Source organism: Oncorhynchus kisutch, linkage group LG29, assembly GCF_002021735.2.
Source record: "Oncorhynchus kisutch isolate 150728-3 linkage group LG29, Okis_V2, whole genome shotgun sequence".
Lineage (NCBI taxonomy): Eukaryota > Metazoa > Chordata > Actinopteri > Salmoniformes > Salmonidae > Oncorhynchus > Oncorhynchus kisutch.
Genome location: NC_034202.2, coordinates 30,020,759 through 30,029,723, shown reverse-complemented (window position 1 = coordinate 30,029,723; position 8,965 = coordinate 30,020,759). Strand labels below are relative to the sequence as shown.

The 8,965-nt window shown below is 39.5% G+C and overlaps 1 protein-coding gene across 1 annotated transcript in view; it reads left to right on the top strand.

The window, feature by feature from the left end:
* The first annotated feature begins 1,400 nt into the window (after nucleotides 1-1,400).
* The window catches only part of zbtb20 (zinc finger and BTB domain containing 20), a 49,054-nt gene continuing 41,489 nt past the window's right edge, over nucleotides 1,401-8,965 (top strand). The window contains exons 1-2 of the mRNA XM_020466085.2: nucleotides 1,401-2,002; nucleotides 5,432-5,538. The gene's annotated coding sequence lies outside the window, so the exon portion shown is untranslated. The remainder of the gene's footprint in view (nucleotides 2,003-5,431; nucleotides 5,539-8,965) is intronic.

Below are 8,965 nucleotides of genomic sequence, written 5' to 3'. Positions count from 1 at the left end.
ATGGAACAGCTCCAAATGCCACTTATTGCTGAAATAATTTAGTTCATTGCATCAATAAATGGTGCTGTGTTTAACATAATAAATAACTGCAGAAACGATTTAGACCAGATGAATCCATAAAAACGATTTAGACCAGATGAATCCATAAATATGCCTGTAATGCCTAATTGATTTTAAAGTGTTAGGAAATGTTCAAAAGAATGGTCGTTGTATTCAGTTGGTGGGATGTCTACAACCGAATACTGTTTTTATATGTAGGTTAATAGTCTAGCAGTTAACAGCCTCTGTGACACTGAGTGTCCTCCCCTGAACCCGAACCCGTAATAAAATCACATACAAATTGCCGCCAGATGGCGCTCGTAATCAACTAAAAGTACACGTCTCACAATATCCGGAAATCTACAAATCGGGATGAACATTTAGGCTACTGCCATAAGAAATGGCGTTTGTTTGACGCAACACCCAGCTAGCTATACTGTACATTGTTTGTAGTTATGAGATTTGTCTTGCTGTACTAAGCGAAAAAGGAAATACGCTTATTTCATTTTAATGGGCTACATTTGCTCAATGGTTCTCTTCCTGTTGTCTTTCATAATCTAATATAGTAGGCCGAAGCACGCGCATTATTATTACGCTATAACACACGTATCCCAATTATCCTACAACATAGCTTTATTCATGAAACATAACCTCCTGATAAGTATCATTCCGTATGAGAACGTAGATGATACTTGGGATTTTGCAGATACGTTCAACATCGTGGTGTTTGTTGCCTGCAACTAATACCCCACGTTTAGAATATACAATAAACATTAACTTCAGCTCAGTATAAGGTTGATTATTCCAGTCTAGACATCAGACAAGCGCGCGCGCACACACCACACACACCTGTCACTGTCTAGACGAGGAGGGGGCACACGGAGGGGGTACGAGGAAAGGGGGGTCACTATTTCTTTATTTCTTGCCAGTCAGAACATACTGTAGGTCTGTCTATATGTGAACGCATTGGAGAACAACATTTTTTAATATTGCTTTACTCAATCTGATTGGCCAGCTAAACCGTCAGCATTTTTTCCCCCACTTGGCTTGAGGTCAGCTAGGGACGTTGAAAAATAAATAAATGAGAAAATAGAAATGCGTAGAAAGTAAAAGACACGGCAGGCAATCTAGCTTGTTGGTACTAAAAATGATAGGCAGGTACGTCATCCAATATAAAGCTGCAAACCAATCGCTAGCGGTTACTGACAACGACATTGTCCAATGCAAAGTACAGACACATGATCGACATAATTCTCAATTGACTGCCCTTTTGATCGAGGATGGAATATTGAGACTTGAGAGTGCTTCTGTTTAAATTATAGACCAAGTCATAATTCCAATATAGGCCTGCTTCATTATATTTTAGGATAAAAGCTTGTAAGACGAAATGAACACTTGATGACCACTATAACAATGATTTCCTTAGAGAACATTCTGCGAACAAGACATACATTCTACATGGATGAGCATTTTAAGACCCAGAGAGCAGAATTTAATTAAGAAACTACAGCCTTCGGTTGTCCATATTGGATCAAACAATTTCCCCGTCTGCGTAGGTGGAACATTTACTATTTCAGAGCCCCAATGGAGCCAGTTTCACCGTCCCACCGCGCTCCGTAGAGAGGGTATACGACTCAATGATTGGGGCAAAACCACGCTGACCGATATATCTTCCAACCTACACCGCTCAAGAGATGGCTCTCTGTTCCAATCGTAAATGAAAAGGCGTGCCTGTCCAAAATATTCAACGTATAGTTAAAAAATGGGTGGGTACATTTTAAACTCGTTTAGGTCCTCTATGAAGGTAGGCTGCAGCGTGTGTTTATTGATGAGATGAAAGAAGATGGAAGTGAGAAATGAAACAAAGTAAGGGAAAATATTAAAAAACTCGAAGCCTTGCCGGGGAAAAACCGGGGAAGCTGCAAAACGCTGTCGCCACTGGAGAACAAGCTTAGGACAGCAGGTAAGAAATAGGAAAAGTGAGGGAAGGGGCGGGTGTTAATAGTATCTATGTTAGGCTATTTATAAGAAGAGAAACGACAGTTATTCCCAATATATGAGATATACAAAACTTAATTGTAAGTGAATCTTAGAACATAGCCTACGGAACATTTTCCGCTGAGTTCCATTGCCTCCATTTCTTGATTTCCCACCAAAATATACATCAGAATCAAAAAACTTTATTTCATTCTAGAGGCTCATTGAAGTAGAATTTAAATGCAGAATGACATACGCTATTGTGGGGTTTATTGATTGCAGACAGTCTAGTTTGACAATAGCCTGGTCCGTTTACATTGCACCCGACAAAAAAGACGCGCTGCACACTGTCATGACGTCCCAGGTTGTCATCTGTCATTATTCTCAACATCAATGCTTATTTCCTTAGTTTTACTCCTTCCGATTTTTGACAGAAATATTAATTGTGTTGACTCAGTTCTACTTCTGTCTGTTTGAAAACGTCATTATGAATGAGACACCATGGTTAAAAATGGATGAGACAAGTGAGACAAAATAAGGATAATTTGCTCGAAACATCTGGAGTCCAGTGCAGGCGGTGTAGTAAGAAAAGCGGAATAAACACATTTATAATGGTCTTTAATTTGTGAATGAGAAGGAGCGGGCATGCAATTTAAAACCACCATGTAACTCAGTCTGTTAGCTATTTTCCCGGACTATGCCCAAATTTGCCCAACCTCTATCAAGTCAACACTTGTTGGCACGAAATAGAAGTAAAATTGCAATAAAACCCTCAAACCAATGTTTTGGCACATGCTGTACCAGAAGTTAAAATTGGGATGCATGGTGTCTGACATTTGTCAAATTAAATTATACATTAACATCTGCCTGACTCAGAAAGGTAGCCTACATTTTGATCCAATATCCCCCGCTAAAAGTATAAAAGACAGTGCTGATTTAGTTCAACGATAAAAGAAAGATTGTCCATCTGCTCTGGATTTTGGTGCCATGTTTTACAAAATGAATGCCCTCTTTTATTGTCACGATCTGTGTTGCGCAATTCCAGCTAGGCTATATTAACGCACATGACCGTATAGGAAATTAGAAGAGGGACCATTTTAAAAAGATTTTAATCTAGAAACAATATATGAGTAGTTTATAATCTACTTCTCACCATTTCACCCATAAATGTGGCCTATGAGAGACCGTCCGATTTGTATTATAAATTACAGCACACGGGTGCTTGAGATAGTGCATTTGTTCATCAAGAGATTGTCTTATCCACTGAGATGTGGGCCTACCCCCGAAAACACAAACAGTTTTATTAGTTTTAACAATTTTAGTTACGATTGATTAGACAGTTGATCACTTGGGCAAAACATCCTGTCCATCTCTCAAAGTTGTTGAGACTGTTGCCTCTGCGCCGCATGTGGATTTCAGCACCGGACTTGGGCATCAAGGTTAGGAGTATAGCCTATTAGAATGAAACGGCAGAGAAACATCAATCTTCGAATCTTTTGAGGTGATTGCAAAAGATAGGGCTCACACAGCACCGGTTAGGGAGTTGACAGCACATTTGAAACACTCAAAGAGATGACCTTGGTGGCACGATTGACTCAGTATGAGCCCCCTCGGTAGGCCTATGTGTTGACTTGCTCAATATTAGACCAAACTCGGACTACACTATATGATCACATCTAACATCTACATTTTTTTCGCTGAAATATCAGATTTTGCATAATGGTACAAATGTTGCACGTTGAAGGGTTTTTTGGGTGAATAATAGGCTACTGTAGGGCTATATCACGTCGTCCATTATGTCAAACTTTATTGAATCAGTTAGAGATTGTCCACAATGTCCTTTTCGGATAATTACATTTTTAAGTAGAACTTGTTTCGGTTCGGCTTGTATCCCATTCACCCCCATACAACTACCTACTAATGGTTATAGACTACTATTGAGTATTTTCTGTCCTATAGACTATATATAATAGGCCTACTTTATGTAGCTTGATATACCGGTAACTCCACAACAGAAACTTTGCTTGGCACTGTGAGTTGTGACGAATGACCGGCCACACGTTTTGACCGCGCATGTACACTGGCTGCTACTGACATGCGTGTGTTGCGTGTCGCATCTCCTCCCAAATACATGTAATTTGGTCGTACTTGTGACGTCATAGACCACACCCAATGAACGTTAAATTGCGATCAGATATTTTGTGGATAAATAAAAACAATTGGGCTCAGAAGTAGCGTATCACTATGGATGTTCAATTATTATTATTATTATTATTATTATTAATATTATTGAGGGTGCCATAAATTGCTGGTATGCAGTCTGTGCTTTCAGAGAGGTGTGAATTACTAAGCACCTATAACTCTGTGATTTTTATGAGGTTATATAGTTGACAGGTGTAACCTAAATCTTACACAGGTCTTTATGAAGTGAAAACAAATTCAAAATTAATTCACAGCCTTTCTTTGGCCTGATGCCAATATGTCTCATTGTTGGGCCTATACTGCATTGGAGGCCTAAGTCCTGCAAACTTTGGATAACAATCCCTTCACAGAATCCTGAAATTGGTATAGCCCTACATATGGCTAATAGGTTTTGACTAAATGGTCCATGAATCATAGGCTGTTTTCTATATACATCATGAAGAATAGTGTCATGTGTGCTGAACTGTAGTATAGCAAACATACATTGAGGTATCCATTGTTTGAAATGCCTGTTGACAAGGAGCCTCAAGATACACATCTCAAGATAAAACTCATAACTCAAATGTACATTATAAAGAATAATTGTACCCTCTAATTTTTCTGTATCATGATCCATTTTCCCTTTGATGATGAGATGGAGAGATGCTATTTTATGTTAACTATTTTGGTTTGATATGGCAAGTTTGGACTGAAAACATCCACTATTGTAGTGATTTGAGGATGTGTGCAGAGTATGTTATGATGGATGAAATTGTCATTGTTGTAATAAGTGCCAGTATTGTGAAGTATTGCAATTGAAGCCTGTTTGCTGGCACATTTAGGCCTATTCTTTAGAGGGAGTTTGGCATCCAACATCCATCTATGCTGTTCCATTTCTGTTCAATCTGATTTTCATACAGAGTTCATTAATTGAACCACAACAGATAGTAAACAGGCCCAGTTGTCCCATTGTAATTGTAATAAGAATAACAGTGTAACTACATGCACATCATTACATAGTACCTACAACTATCACAACATATTTTCAGTTTGTGAAGGAAAAACCTTTTTATTCTGGCTACAATTTAGAGAGGCTAGCAGAGTTGAAGGAGTTTGTTTGCAAACCAATGTCTTACAAGAACTCTTCATATGAGCAATCACAAAAGAAAAACTGTTAAATTCAAGATGTCGAGCTTTGATTCATATAATAATTGATTCAGTATTTTGTCCATAGCGATAGTTCTGGATTGGCTCACGAAGGCACTGCCAGGACATCAAATGTGATCTGGGATGTCATTGCCAGGTGGGGAGGTTTCGGAGGCGTCCAGTTTAAATTGAAAGGTAAGCCATGTAGCCTATTTGTGCTAACAGAACAAAAGTATGATGAAAATGTAATGGCATACCCTTCAGCTCTTAAGGGTACCACGTGCTTGTTTGTGTGGTTAATTCCATAATCAAGCAATGGGTTCCAAATCTTGTTTAGAAATGTATTTGTTAATGGATTACAAAGCCAGAGGAAAAATGTATTTGCAGTTTAGTATGACTTCCTCTCCACTTTTGCTCAAGCACATAGAAAGGATTCAGCCTCTCAGTTTTCATAGTTCCAACTTAGAACTGATGTTCAATCAAAGCTGCCTCCTTGCAGAGAGTGTTCTGCAGGGTTAGCAAGCCCAGCTGTCAGCTCTCTGGCAACTGGTCACTCAAATATTGACATATTGAGATATTTGTAAATGGAGGACCCACTCTTATAGTGCCTCCCCTCCGCAGAACGTTGGGGCCTCCCCTTCTCTTCAGCACAGCAAGCCTTTAAACTGCAGACATAGAAAACCCTCAATTAGCTAAACAACAGCCGTGTTGTTCTCATTGGCTGAGTAAATCAGTAAATGTGAAACTGAGGCTCCCCGACACATTATGTAATGATATTTGAGCATTAGGCTATAATCAACTAAGAAACGTATAATCGTGTGTAATCTGGGGCACGGATGACAATATTGGTCATTTTTTTTGAAAGCCCATTATAGGCCTTTCAGGAGCACGCTGTGAGATGTCATGCTGGAAATAGCTCATTTTAGTCCTGAAATATATCCTGACAATTTGAAGATGTGTAAAATTCAGTGACAAGTTTACATTACCATATCATGTCCTCTTAAAGATACTTCAAAAATATAATTGTATTTGTCACATGCGCTCGAATACAACTGGTGAGGACTTTACAGTGAAATGCTTGATTACGAGCCCTTCCCAACAATGCAGAGTTTTAAAAAGAAAATAGTAACACAAGAAGAATTAAATAAAATACACGAAACAGCGAAATTCAGGGAGTACCAGATCAATATGGAGCTATATACAGGGAGTACCAGATCAATGTGGAGCTATATACAGGGAGTACCAGATCAATATGGAGCTATATACAGGGAGTACCAGATCAATATGGAGCTATATACAGGGAGTACCAGATCAATATGGAGCTATATACAGGGTGTACCAGATCAATGTGGAGCTATATACAGGGAGTACCAGTACCAGATCAATGTGCAGCTATATACAGGGAGTACCAGATCAATATGGAGCTATATACAGGGAGTACCAGATCAATGTGGAGCTATATACAGGGAGTACCAGATCAATATGGAGCTATATACAGGGAGTACCAGATCTATGTGGAGCTACATACAGGGAGTACCAGATCAATGTGGAGCTATATACAGGGAGTACCAGATCAATGTGGAGCTATAAACAGGGAGTACAAGATCAATGTGGAGCTATATACAGGGAGTACCAGATCAATGTGGAGCTATATACAGGGAGTACCAGATCAATATGGAGCTATATACAGGGAGTACCAGATCAATGTGGAGCTATATACAGGGAGTACCAGATCAATATGGAGCTATATACAGGGAGTACCAGATCAATATGGAGCTATATACAGGGAGTACCAGATCAATGTGGAGCTATATACAGGGAGTACCAGATCAATGTGGAGCTATATACAGGGAGTACCAGATCAATATGGAGCTATATACAGGGAGTACCAGATCAATGTGGAGCTACATACAGGGAGTACCAGATCAATGTGGAGCTATATACAGGGAGTACCAGATCAATGTGGAGCTATATACAGGGAGTACCAGATCAATATGGAGCTATATACAGGGAGTACCAGATCAATGTGGAGCTATATACAGGGAGTACCAGATCAATGTGGAGCTATATACAGGGAGTACCAGATCAATGTGGAGCTATATACAGGGAGTACCAGTACCAGATCAATGTGGAGCTTTATACAGGGAGTACCAGATCAATTTGGAGCTATATACAGGGAGTACCAGATCAATGTGGAGCTATATACAGGGAGTACCAGATCAATGTGGAGCTATATACAGGGAGTACCAGATCAATGTGGAGCTATATACAGGGAATACCAGATCAATGTGGAGCTATATACAGGGAGTACCAGATCAATGTGCAGCTATATACAGGGAGTACCAGATCAATGTGGAGCTATATACAGGGAGTACCAGATCAATGTGGAGCTATATACAGGGAGTACCAGATCAATGTGGAGCTATATACAGGGAGTACCAGATCAATGTGGAGCTATATACAGGGAGTACCAGATCAATGTGGAGCTATATACAGGGAGTACCAGATCAATGTGGAGCTATATACAGGGAGTACTAGGTCAGTGTGCAGAGGTACAAGGTATTTGAGGTAGATATGTACATGCGTTCAGGGTAAAGTGACTAAGCATCAGGATAGATAATAATAAGAGTCAAATAAAGAACAGAGTAGCAGCCCTTTGGAATATGAACATGTAAAGAGTAGCCTTTACCTAAAGTTCAAGCAGAGGAGGAAAAGTGAGCTTAAAATGTTTTATTCAGTATTAATTGTCTGAGCATATACTCTATGAAATGATTTCATCTTAATAGTGCTATTTTCCCTAAATTGTGTGACACAGATTTCTCTCAGGCCTAGCCTACATGTAGAAATGTTGTGTGACACAGATTTCTCTCACAGGCCTAGCCTAGCCTTTTTTAAACCTTTATTTTACTAGGCAAGTCAGTTAAGAACAAATTCTTATTTTCAATGACTTCCTAGGAACAGTGGGTTAACTGCCTTGTTCAGGGGCAGAACAATAGATTTGTACCTTGTCAGCTCGGGGATTCGAACTTGCAACCTCTCGGTTACTAGTCCAACGCTCTAACCACTAGGCTACCCTGCCGCCCAGGCCTAGCCTACATGCAGAAATGTTGCCTCACTCTGCTACATAGAAGTTTGTGGACTTGTATTTTGGCTGTTGATATGATTTGTAATTATTTTAACATTCCTAGTTTTGTATTTGTGGTTTAAAACTTTTGTACTTAGCATATTGTAGTGTCATTGCCATTAGCAACCATTATTTGACTACTGCCAAGAACATATGCCTAGTAGGCCAAGGAGGTAATAAGCGTGTGTCTACGTCATGTGAAAGTGTTGGAAAGAAAGTTGAGGGGTATGTGCCTTCCAGTGCTAAGTGTACTACAACCACTGCTATGGGAGTTACTCTATTTTCACAGGAAGAAGAGTTGTTAACACATGTTACTGATGGAAGATGTGGAAGAGGGTAAAACCACAACACTATTTGATCACTAGGCTTGATCATTTATTTGACAAAACTATTAAACGTCACAATAGTGACAAGCTTGTAAACTACCAAACTCTGGTAATTGACTGGTTAGTTGGCGTTCAAGCTATCTGAGAAGATTGCCGGCTGCTGTTAACATTC